Source organism: Aethalodelphis obliquidens, unplaced genomic scaffold (assembly GCF_003676395.1).
Source record: "Aethalodelphis obliquidens isolate GAN/ISIS:26980383/991018 unplaced genomic scaffold, ASM367639v1 scaffold19, whole genome shotgun sequence".
NCBI classification, from domain to species: domain Eukaryota; kingdom Metazoa; phylum Chordata; class Mammalia; order Artiodactyla; family Delphinidae; genus Aethalodelphis; species Aethalodelphis obliquidens.
The window spans coordinates 15,606,042-15,619,500 of NW_020837963.1; the positions used below are offsets into that span (position 1 = coordinate 15,606,042).

At 36.3% G+C, this 13,459-nt stretch overlaps 1 long non-coding RNA gene across 1 annotated transcript in view; it reads right to left on the reverse strand.

Annotated features, from left to right (window-relative positions):
- The window catches only part of LOC113626804 (uncharacterized), a 426,781-nt gene that overhangs the window by 287,829 nt on the left and 125,493 nt on the right, over positions 1 to 13,459 (reverse strand). Inside the window, exon 3 of the long non-coding RNA XR_003435285.1 lies at positions 989 to 1,131. This is a non-coding gene — a long non-coding RNA (uncharacterized LOC113626804). The remainder of the gene's footprint in view (positions 1 to 988; positions 1,132 to 13,459) is intronic.

A 13,459-nucleotide genomic window follows, 5' to 3' on the forward strand; every position in this document is an offset into this window, starting at 1 on the left:
TTAATCTAATATTTATATGTTACTTAAGCCAAAACAACAAAAATTAAATTCCAGGAATGCTGTTTTTTCTTAAGGGTGGCTCCTATTTAGTTTGAAAATTTTTATTTAACAACATTCTAATTGTATTTTTTAAAGGTTACATTTTTCTTCTTGCTGAGCTTTACAAAAAAAAAAAAAAACCTGAAATATTGCTAGGTATTTATATTAGTCTTACGGCTTATGTATATTTTCTCATTCAATTCTCACAACTGTTCTATGGATTAATTATTAGTTTCCTCATTTATAAATTGGAATAATAAGTCCCAGAGCAGTTAAATCCCTTTTGCTTTTTCACATATTTATTATACTACGGTAAAATCAGATTAAAATAAGGGTTCTATTATCTAGTGTTCAATATAGTTTTATTTCTGTTTCTCCTACTCTGTTGCATATTTAAAAGAAAAAAAAAACACTCATTGACAAGTTCTATGGAAGTTGCTCTTTGGATAGACTAAGGTATAGTCTTTCTATTAAGGCTAAGGGTTTAGAGATTTGAAAAGGTGCTTATTTGCATATAAAAGCATTGTCTATATAGAAAAATCACAGTAATTCCACAAAAATACTTCTAGAACTAAAAAATGAGTTTACCTAGATCACTGTATACAAGGTCAAAATGCCTTATCAGAATGCGATCATCTCCCAGGTTTTGGAATCTCTCAGAATTGTTCAATTTAGGGATTCCAGTCGTTCCCCCAGCCTTCTAAATGTGCTGCTTGGTATTCAGTTAATAAAGTCAAGGTAACTCACAATATTTCCTGGAGCACTTCTCTGAGTAGCTTCCTCCTCTCTGATATACAGCCTGTTTTCCGGGCCGTTTCAGCTACCCCAAACTTCTATCTCAGTCTTCACAACTCATCAAGACCCCTAGGCTCTGTTTAAGATCTCCGCACTTGAAATGTGATTCAGTAAATGCTTCAAGATAGAAAGCTGGGATGATTGTATGACTCACCTCACTTTTTCCCCTCCTGCTAGGAACTGTGATTATTCACTTCTTGCAGTTCAATATTTGAATGCAGTTCTTTCTTATTTCATTCAGTTTTCTAGTTGATTTATGAAAGAGAGGAAAATTCAATCCTGATTTCTTCATCATGGCTAGAAACAAAAGTATAAACTTTAATCATCATATTAAAGTAAACTGATCCATTATACTCTAGTGCAATATTTACATTAATAGTAAAGCACAATATAAGATTTCAAAGACATTTAAAGGCCGTGGTTATTATTGTCTTATTTGAGCTACTGGAATGGAAAGGTTGAGATACTGATTTTGCTGATTAGCTTAGCCTATAGCCTTCTAAGCAGGGAAAGAAAGAAGTGGTACACAGATGGACAAGGTGTTCTTAAAATTTTTTTATACTGATGTAGTTTCAAATGTGCAAAAATGATACAAGGAGAATACAAAGAATATCTGTTGACCTGTATTAGTTTTCTATGCTGGGTAACCAACCAGTACAAACTTAGCAGCTTAAAGCAACATATATGTATCACCTCAATATTTATATATGTCAGGAGTCCAGGCATAGATTAGTTGGCTCTTGTGCTCAGAGTCCCTCAATCAAGGTGCCAGTCTGGTAATGTTCCCTTCTGGAGTTTAGGATCATCTTCTACCCTCACATGATTGTTGGCAGAATTCAGTTTATTTTAGCTAAAGGACTGAGCTCTCATTTTCTTGATGGCTGTCAGCTGAAGGCCGCTCTCAGCTCCAAGAGGTCACTCTCCATTCTTTGTCAAGTGCTTTCTCAGACCCTCTCCTAACACAGCAGCTTACTTCCTCAAAGCCAGCAGAAGGATGTCTCAGACATTTACACCCTCTTTTAAAGGGCTTACCTGTTTAGATCAGACCCACCCGGGATAATCCCCCTTTTGATTAATTTAAAGGTAACTGATTTGGGATCCTAATTGCATATGCAAAATCTCTTCACCTTGGCCAGAGAGAGTCATCTAATCATGGAGTGACATCCTCGTTGTCACAGGGCCCACTCACATTCAAGGACAGGGAATTATTCAGGACATGTACGATAGGGGATGGGAATCTTGGGAGCTGTTTTAGAATATGCCTCTCACAGCACCCTTTACACAGTTTGCCCACTGTAACGTTTTGCCACATTCACAGTTGCTTTCATTCTGTTGTGTGTGTGTGTTTCTACATATAGGCATACCTCATTTTATTGTTTTTCACTGTATTGTGTTTTGAAGATGCTGCATTTTTTTTTACAATTCAGGTTTGTGGAAACCCTTCATTAAGCAAGTCTATCTGTGCCATTTTTCAAAAGCATTTGCTCACTTCATGTCTCTGTGTCATATTCTGGTAATTCTCGAAATATTTCAAACTTTTTCGTTATTATTATATTTGCTATGGTGATCTGTAGTCAGCTATTTTTGACTTACTATTGTAAAAAATTACCACTCACTCAAGGGTCAGATAATAATGGTTAGCATTTTTTAGCAATAAAGTCTTTTTAAAATTAAGGTATGTACATTTTTTAGACATAATGCTATGTACATTTAACAGACTCCAACATAGTATAAAAATAACATTTATATGCACTAGAAAACTGACTCACTTTATTGTCACATTTGCTTTATTGAGGTACTCTGGAACCTAACCAGCAATACCCCCCAAGGTCTGTTTTCACTAACTGAAAGAAATCCAAAAAGAATTTTTGCTTTAGGACAAAACACAGAAAACAGAAAGAGCATTCAGCACTTGGTCTGCAGCGAGCCATTACAGAGGCAGCACACTCCCTGAGCAGTAAGAGTGGCACCAACAAGCTCCTTCCCTGGGAATTACACTCAGCCTCTCAGCATCGAGATGCCATAGCTCTGAACTGTGTCTGTGAGCATCTGTGCTTTACCTTGATTTACTCTGTGCATTTGTTAGTACAATGTATCCTAAGGTTCTTCACTTTATGCCATTTCACCTTATGAAAGGTTTCATGGAACACTCTACTTTGTTATACTCCCTCATTCTCTTTTGATATCTAAACATCCAGAATATGATGTTGCCTAGATTCTGAGAATCTCTGTCATATTCTGGGAATTTTGTAGTGCTTTTGTCAAGTGCTTTCTTTTTTTGTTCACATTTTCATGTGAACAAAATAATTAAATCCTTCATGTGAATCAAACATATTTTACATTTGGGATAATTTTTTGTCCCTGATAACCAATATGTTAAGAAATCACATATGTCATTAAAAGAAGACATAAAATCTCTAAGATAAGAGGGGGCAAGACTACAGAAAATTGGAAAAATAAAATCTTGAACGTACACAAAGAGTCAAATAAGTTAATGTATCAAAACTTCTGTCACTGTTACCCTGAAGTTAACGCAACTAACCAATGTCAGCTCCAAGTGGCAACAGGGAATTTCAGAATGTAAATGAAGGAATGGCAGCAATGCAAAGATTGCGGTGTTGGGACTCGGTCATGATTTTGAACCTGCTGTGCCACTTACACTTGTTTGTGCCTTTTGGAAAGTTACTTAACCTCTCTGAGTCTCAAGTTCATCATGTTTAACATATACTTTCAGTAGGATTAAATGAGATTATGAATTTTAAGGGCCTGTACACTGAAGACACTCAGTAAATTAAGCTACATAACTACAATTTTTAAAATAATAGCAGGATAAGTAATGAACAGAATTTGATGCTTAAATAAGAAATCTTTAAGTATGATATTGATATAGCCAGTTTATGTATGACCAAATCTGCAAGTGAGCAGCTGATACAAGGGCAAGCTCTAGTGTGTTAAATACTGGAAAAAATGTTTCCGATTGCTGTGGGTGTTCTCAGATCAAATACTGTTTCTATGAAAAATTGTGTGAAATAGTAAAAATGAGGCATAAATGAGAAGCTAATGAATTTGCATCATTGTTTATGAAAGAATCAAGAAATGATGTGATGTGTCAAGTATCAGAAAAAAGTCTGCCTAACTATTTGGACTTAACAAATATTGGTATAAAAAAATACAGGAATTACTAAAAGAAAGAATATTTGTGACATTAGAATGATTGTCACACCATCTCTCACACTGAAGCAATCTCACTTAGCTACAAAGACGCAATTTTGTGAAAAAAATAAAGATAATTAAAACTTGATTGTTGCAATGCTAATTAAAATATAGTGTTAAGGAAATGACTTATTTTGATTGAAATCTTGCTGCTACTTCATTTCGTTTTCATGAATATAAAAATATAATCCCAGTTTTGTAGCAAGATAATTAAAGCATTTAATTTTCAGTCAAAATTTGCTTAAACCTGATGCCTCAAAAGCTGAGTAATACTTGTCTTACTAAAACACAGATGTTCCAAAAAAATCTTGCCAACTGGATATCAGTTGTACTGATGTAACAAACAAGCACATTATTTGGTGATGGCAGACAGGAAAACTGTATGAATCACAGCGAAAGTAAAAAAGAAAAAAAAACAACAAAAAACAGTATTTTCAAAAGATTTAATAAATAGCTCTGAGCCTTGCCAGAATAGCGGATTGAAGTAGGACATTTACCCAGGGAAAAGTGGCTCAGGAGGGCAGCTCAGGCACATTTAAAGCTGCAGTGACTTACTACAAGTATTCACAGACCTTTAAAGATGTTGAAGCTCTGGTAAAAAAAAAAAAATTCATTAGGCACATTTAGAGGATGAATTAAGGTATTTTTCAAAGAGTTTATGATGCAATGGAGGAGAGAGAAACTTTTTATCTAAATGAATATTCATTACTGTAAGATTTTTAAAGCTCTTGACTAAAATCTAGCCAGTTTCTCCAAAATTTAGATTTGGTTTGAAGTAATGACAAATGAAATCAGGCTGACTCATCTTTCATAATGCTCCTCCATCTGTCCTTTTTCTTTAGACCTGACTGTCTATACCTGGATGCCTGCAATCCTCAAAGATAAACTTGGCAGTCATTAGCACATGGTTTTTGAAGACAAAGACACAGATGAGTCATTTAAGGTGGAAATATAATGTGAGGAGAGAAGCTGACCCCAAAATGAACTCCAAAGACTGCCAACCTTTCTGCTGGAGAACATGATGTTGGCAAAGAATCTGGGAAGGAGTAGCCAAAAGGTTGGTAGAAAGTCAGGAAATATGTGGACAATGGACTGAAATATCAAAAACATTTTTTTGAAAAATATCCATAGGACTTGGTTATATTTGCAAGAACAGTTTTGGGTAAAGTGTTGCACGCAGAAACCAGATTAAAGTGTTGAAAGGTGAGATACTCGTAAGAAAATTAAGAATGTTTACGCGCACAACTCTTTTCAGAGGCTGTAATGGAAGGCGACGTTCAAGGAAGTAGAAGTAGGATGACAGGGACAGAGTTTTGCAGAGAACATATTGACCAACACTGTCAATTATTACACAAATAAGGACTAAACATAGTTTCTAGCTGACTGCCTTGACAAGGGTCATTTCAGTGGAGAGTTGAATGCAGATATCAAGTTGCCAGGGTCTATAATAAAAGGATAACCATGATTTGGAGATATAATATATGTCAGTTATCCATTTATTGCCTCTCAGCTTCACTCCTTTCAATATATGTTTTGAAATAAACAACAGCATTTATTAATTATATCTCCTTTACAGTGAGAATGATGCTAAATTTTCTCAGTAGAAGACACTGGAGGGACATTGAAAAAGGAAGGAGCTCTCCTACAATTTTTTTCAGGATCCGTAAGTGGGCTATGTGGGTATGAGGACAGCCTGTGAAGCCGGCTCCCTCCATGGGCCCAGAACGTGGTCCCTCTGAGACCCTGTAGCCTCAGCTAGTAATAACCTTTCTGTAGCCCACTCTTCTCAGAAACCAGGGTCCTATGAGCTCTGAGAGCCTCTTACCGTCACCAGCTCTAGAACCCCCACTGGTCATTGCTCATCATCTATGCCACCAATTGCTGATGACCTGCTCCCCTCCTGTACTCTGTAGAGAGAGTGTATTAGTTTTCTACTCCAGTTGTAATACATAACCACAAACTGAGTGGCTTAAAACACAAATTTATTATGTTGAAGTTCTGCAGATTATCCAGGTGTCAACAAGGTTGATTCCTTCTGGAGGCTCTAGGTGAGAATCTGTTTCTTTGGGGGTTTTTTGTTTGCCTGTTTTTTCAGCTTCTAGAAGCTGTCCACATTCATTGGCTCATGGTCCCTTCCTCCATGTTCAAAGTTAGCAATACTGCACGTCTCTGACGTTCTTCTGTAGCCACATCTCTCTCTGGCTACAGGTGGGAAAGATGCTCCACTCCTAAGGACCCACATGACTACATTGGGCCCACCCAGATAATTCAGGATAATTTCTCCATCTTAAGGTCCTTAATTCAATCACATCTTTAAAGATCCTTTTACCATGTATGGTAACATATTCACAGGTTCAGAATTAGGATGTGGACATTTTAAAGGGGTCATTATCCTGCCCAACACGGTGGCTTACTGCTATCCTAGAAACTCCAGACCAACTCTGGCCTGGCTAAATAAGCAGACTTCTCTATCGGATGGGCTAAATCACACCTCCTCCAATTAGGTCTGAACCCCTTCCAAATTGTCCTTTCTTGGGTACTCTCCCTTAGCCCTAGCAAACCATATGGAGTTTTCTTTCATTCTACACCATACTCTTATCATAGTCAGTACTTCTTTATATTAAACTTTCCTTGCTTAGCCTGCTGTGTGGTTTCTATCTCCTGAGTTGACCTGGACTACTATAGCTTACCTGAATATATTTTCCAAAAGTAATTTAACTAAGAAAGTACTAAAACTAAAATAGGACAGATGGAAGAAGAATCAAGGGTATTAGTTTTAGTTTGGTTTGCTTTCGCTTGAGGAAAAAATTTTAGCCTTCTAGTACGCTGAAGAAAATAATCAATACACAAATAGGATTAAGGTACTAGAAAGAGAAATTCTTGAAGGTGGGAGAAGCTAGAATCTATTCTAGAAGTTGAAAACACAGATTACCTACCATAGGAAGCCTTTGTAAAACTTCAATTTCTAGGCCCTCTCCTTATTCTGATTTAATTGGTTTTGATTTAATTAGAGACTTCTAATTTAATTGGTCTTGGGTAAAGCTTGTATCAGTTTCTTTGATGGCTAGCAGTAGGGAGGCAAGAACGTGGTAGCTATAGGTGAATGTGTAGACATAGAGAACTAACATGTTAGTGAGGTCCCCTATGATTACCTCAACTGTCTCTGAGAAATTGAAGGCAATGTTGTATGTTGATAGTGAGGCAAGAATTGTGAAAGGGGATTTGGACATTTTCTGACAAACACTTAGACACCCACTATGTACACAACTCAGTGTTCAATAACATGGATTCAAAGAAGCACGAGACAGGGCTCCTGGCCTCTTAAGCAACTTGCTCTTCAGTTGCGAGACTGGACAAAATAATAAGTACATGAATAATAATTCCAAGTAGAATGTGTTCAGTTTAAAAGAAATCTTATAGGCAATGAAAACAATTGGAGTATAGAAGGAATAAAGAATTTTGGTTGTGTGATAGGCAAAGATTTCAAGATGTGGAACTTAAGATGTGGGCCTTGAAAGAAACACAGAAAGGATGGAAGCAAACGTTCTTGATCCTGAGATGGATGTGTACCCCATTTCAGAGTTTATGAGAAGATTAGCTTAGCTGGGTTGCCCAAAGAATCAATGCTGAAATAGGACGGGGAAAGCAGAATGCTTTTTATGTTATTTAAGAGAAAGCTCAAACCCACGGGAAAAAGGAAATTCCTCTGGAACTGTGAGTGGGGGCTAGTCGAAATGGAGTGACGAGAAAGACAGATTTGAGATGGAAGAGTCACGATCACCACTAAGGAGTAAAAGTCCATCCAGATAAGTTTGGGTGAATCTGAGGACATCAGACCGGTGTACCTGCTCTCCAGGCCTAGGCTAGAATAGCTAAAAGCCTTTCAGAGGAATTCTAAATTTGAGGCTTTACATACAACATGCTATGAAAATGAAAGGAGAAATGACTGATTAAGATTCGGGGTAGGGGGTTTCCCTGGTGGCGCAGTGATTAAGAATCTGCCTGCCAATTCAGGGGACATGGGTTCGAGCCCTGGTCCAGGAAGATCCGACATGCCACAGAGCAACTGAGCCCATGCGCCACAACTACTGAGCCCATGTACCACAACTACTGAAGGCCACATGCCTAGAGCCCGTGCTCCTCAATATGGGAAGCCACCACAATGAGAAGCCCGCGCACCACAATGAAGAGTAGCCCCCGCTTGCCACACTAGAGAAAGCCCGCGCGCAGCAACAAAAACCCAACACAGCCAAAACTAAATTTAAAAAAAAAGAAATAAATTTATAAAAAAAGAAAAAAAAGATTTGGGGTAGGTGAGCCTGGAAACAGCGTTCCCTCTCTGGTTTTGTTTACACAAAAACAGTAACCTAAACACCCAGGTATGCTTGCTTCTTAGAGCACACATATATTTTCCAAGGGAAATCGTTTTTGAAGGTTTACTTTAAGTAAAATTAATTTTCAGACGCTTTACTTCCAAACGTAATCCTTCCAAAATTGTGCTTCTGTGAGAACTCATTTAAGGACTCACTCCTTATCTTTTTTACAATAATCCTTCCACTTTACAAAACAAGAACATATCCTTTGGTACATTGTCCCATTTGTAAAAACTCATGGGACACAAAACAAAGACAATTTGAATGACTAGCAATTCCTGTTGAGAAACTAAATGCCTCTAATAATTGGGTTAAAAAGATTATTTTGTAAATCAGATAGTTGTCCAGTTTTTATGTTCAAAAATTCTGGTAGAATCTATAGAGTTTTGTCAACTATTAGGTTATTAAAAATACTCTTGATTAAAGATCACTTTGTGAAATCTGACATATAGCCAGGGCAGACATAAAACAACTGAATGGCATTACTACAATAAAACCACTGTCATTTCCATAAAATGTGAAATCTTGTGTGTGGACAAGATTTCTGAACACTTAAATTTGCAAACACTTTTTTTAATGAATAGAATTGATTATTAGTCTTGTTTCATTCAATAATATGTAATATTCACCCACAAATTCTTGAAATAATTGGATAAACCTGCCTTCCTTATTATGAAATGGATTTTAAACAAAATTTTACCTAAATTTTGTAATATATTTGGGTTCTTTAACTAGGTACTACTAATAATGGAACTTATAAACATAAAGAAACATGTTTTTTATCATTTGGAGCTTATGGTCACAGAAAGCAAAAAAAAATTAATTTCATTTTATAGAAAAAATATGGTAGAGTGAATCAGTTAGATTTTATGACACTAATGCTGCATATAAAGCAACACAAAACCTCAGTATCATACAGAAATAAGCATATGTTTGTTCTTTCATCTGGAGCAGCTGGAGGTTACATGGCAAGGGATGGGTGAAGCATTAGTACCATTTTTGCACTACTACGGGGTGATAATTGAAAACATTAAAATATATAGAATTCTAAAGGGAAAGTCAAATACAAATATAAACTGCAGAGGTAAAGGACCAAGATAGAATTTGTGATTTTTAAATAAGAGTTTGTTCAATGTTTTTAATATGGAGATGATGGTGAATATCAAATCATTATGAATTTGATTACACTGGATACATTTTTTAAAGTAATGCAGCAGTTCTATTTTTAAATGTCAATATTTACAACTAAACTTATATCCTTTGCAACTATTTGAATTTATGATGAAATGAAACTAAAAATGGGTGAGTAGTAAATAGATTTTCAAAATTATTTTAGGGGGTATGCAAGCAAAATAAATTGAGTTCCACTGATTATGAATTTCCAGAACCAAGGAGAGCGTGGAATTTCTGAAAGACTAGCGAACAGCAAGAAGCCTGAGTCTGATCAAAGCTCATCATGTTTGGGAACCTCACAATAAGAGGCAATGATACTAGCAAGGCCCATAGGACACCTGTAGTAGGGTGTAGCCCAACCTTTTTTTGGTAAAGACTTGCATACAGGACTTCTGCATCCTATGGAGAGTCCCTATTCTAAATCAAAAAACTCTAGCCCTTGTGGCATAGCTAGAAATCCAGTACCAGAAATTCCTAAATTAGACCTTAGGTCTGGGTATACAACTTGCAGGGTAGTTACAGGATTAAGGATTGAGATGGGAAGCAGATAACATGGTCTTATAGACTGGTAACAGAGAAGAGATAAACAGAAGGTAGTCTCATCACAGAACCATATTCTCTTCAAGGTTAAAAACTATAACTTGTACCATTTGCCAAATCATATACCAAAGTTCAGGCCAGTTCAAGTCAGCCAAGACAAGGCAGGAAAGGCATGAACAAACAAACTGGGTCACATAAATTGATACACTGAGGTTGAAAGCCAATGGCTAGAAACCAGAAGGAAGAGCATCTGGACCAGAGGATAGAGTAAAGACCAGATACACAGCCACCCCTCCCCGTGCCCGGAGGTTTTATTAGATTCTCCCTGCACCCAGGAAGTGTGTTGGGAAGGAGGAAGGGCAAGGGAGACACCTTGAGAAGTGGGTTACCTTCTGAGTTATGACCCACACAAGGCTATTAAAGCAGAAGAGACTAAGACGTTTTAATTAAAAAGATTAAGTGGTTTCTGACAATCACATGAATGTGTGCTTGAGAGCAAGATGTAATCCATTATAGGAAAATTCATGTTCTGTACTTTGTACATCTAAGTTGTGGTGTCCTTACACTGACTTGTCTACAAATAACAATAAAATTTATGAATACAGATAGCTATGTACATTATAAAATGCCAAGCAAAATGTAAATAGTCTATTTCACATAATAATTTAGAGATTTTAAGATTAATTTCACAGTACTTTCGTATCTTTTAAAATATTTGAGTATTTGATACAAACAAAAGACTATGTGTGTTGACTCAAGGAAATGGTATCAATGTAAGGTAATTTAGAAAGAAATTTGGGGGAGTAAAAATCATCCACCCAGATAAGAAATTTCTTATCAAGTCATTCTAATCTATAATGCCTAGACTGTGAAATTCTTCCACCTACTCGTTTTATGAATGTCTAGTGTCTAGCTCTGATGGAAAAACTAAATTACACAAGTATCAAGATTTGTTCTTGCCTGAAGCAAGCAAATTAACTAAATGATTTCTCAATTTTCCTTCCAAGTCCTATGATTTAATGAGGTTGTGCAAAAGATGACTAAACACAAAATGTGAGGAAATGCTGTCAACGATGAGTGTTTTTCTTTAGAGATGTGAGTGGCTTCAGAGCCTTGATAGTAAGGGAAATGTGACCTTTTATTGAAGGACTGAGACTCATTACATGTATTCATGAGGTATTTACCAAAACCCATTAAAGCAATTGCTTAGGCCTCCCTCTTGTAAGGTCAGAAAAATAGGACAGAGTATTTTCCAGGACTGGCTTCAAGAAGGGACTCAGGAATGGATATGCCAGGATAAATGACTAAAGGGTCTGTGTCAGTCACAATGCAATCAAGAGACAGAAATCATAATAGCTCTTTAAACAGAGAAGACTTAATATCCAGAACTAAGTCAGTATAAAGAATTATTACCTATATAAACTAGAAATGCAAAACAAAAACACTGAGAAAGGATGGAAGTAGTGCCTGCAGGAAACAGATACACGCTGAGAAGGTACCTGGAGAGGGGCTCCAAGGAGCTAAAAACTAGACCTTTCAGGAGGGGACACTGGCTGGCTGGTGGCTGTGTCTCTGAGGCTGGTTTTGCAAGTGTTACATAAATTCCAAAATGGAGTTAATTGCTGCTTCTCCAAAGAAATGCTGCTGTTGGGGTGAAAAAGGAAGACTGAGGGAATTGGGGAGCTGTTGTTTAATTAAGGATACAAATTTGCAGCTAGTAGATAAATAAGGCCTGGGGTTCTAATGCACAGCATAGTGATTATAGACAACAATACTGTAACATAAACTTCAAAATTGCTAAGAGACTAGATCTTAATTGTTCTCACCCCAAAAAAAGAAATGATAATTATGTGATGTGATAACCCTAAAGAGGTAATCATATTGCTTTAGCTAACCCTAAATCATATTGCTTTAGCTAACCCTTTAGCTAACCCTAAAGAGGTAATCATATTGCAATATATACATGTATCAAATCAATTCATTTTGTACCTTAAGCTTACACAATGTTTTATGTCAATTATATCTCAATTGAAAAAAAAAATTTTTTTAAAGCAGGAAACAAAAAGGAACAAGTCCCTTCTTCCTCTTCCAGCTTTGCAGTCTCCCTCTAGCGCCCTGATTGGCAGAGTCTTACAAGAAGATAATTGCAAAGCAGAAATGCAGTTTGCAAAGTACCAGTTCCAGCAAGACGAAGCAGAGCACGGAAGGGTGAGTTTGAGGCAAAAAACCGATAGCTTAATAATTGGGATGGGTTAAAAAATTTAAGGACAGCAGTTTGTCAAATTTATAGAAAATAAATCTATGGAAATGCACATCCAAAAGACAAATACAAAAATATCAGCTAATGATTGAAATGGTAAATCTCTAACATTTATATGAAATCACCCTTTAAAGAATACAGGCATACCTCGTTTTATTGTGCTTTCTTTCATTATGCTTCACAGATACTGTGCTTTTTACAAACCAAAGGTTGGTGGCAACCCTGAACTGAGCCAGTCTATCAGCCCCATTTTTCCAACGGCATTTGCTCACTTCGTTTCTCTGTGTCACATTTTGGTATTTTCGCATTATTTCAAACTTTTTCATTATTGTTATATTTCTTATGGCGATCTGTGATCAGTAATCTTTGATGTGGAAAAAAGATTACTATTGAAAAAAGATTACAACTTGCTGAAGGTTCAGATGATGTTTAGCATTTTTTAGCAATAAAAGTATTTTTTAATAAAGTATTTTTAATAAAGCAATAGCATTTTTTAGCAATAAAATAGCATTTTTTAGCAATAAAAGTATTTTTAAGGTATGTATGTTTTTTAGGCATAATGCTATTTCACACTTAATAGACTACAGTATAATGTAAATATAACTTTTATATGCACTGGGAAACCAAACAAAATTGTGTGGCTCATTTTATTGGGATATTTGCCTTTTTTTCAGTAGTCTGGAACTGAAGCTGAAATATCTCCAAGGTATGCCTGTACATAATTCTGGTTTATAAAAAGATACAAGCTGCTGGTGATCAAACATTGTTTCCTTATATTCAATCAGAAAAAGATGCTGACATTGAGAGTGAAAATCTAGATGGTTTGGGTTCAAAATATACTTGGGGCTCAGATTAGGTCTTTTGGAGGGAAGTAAGAGTGATGCTGATACCACTTCAGCCTTGGTTCTCTGAGACTGTCTAGCTCAGGAGACTTTTTTTTTTTTTTTTTTTTGGCACTAAATGCAGTACAGACAGAGGTGGGATGTAATGAGCAAACAACCACCATTAAACCTTTCAGAAGTTGACAATCCAGCCTAAAACTTAATCCAAGTGTTACCTATGACTC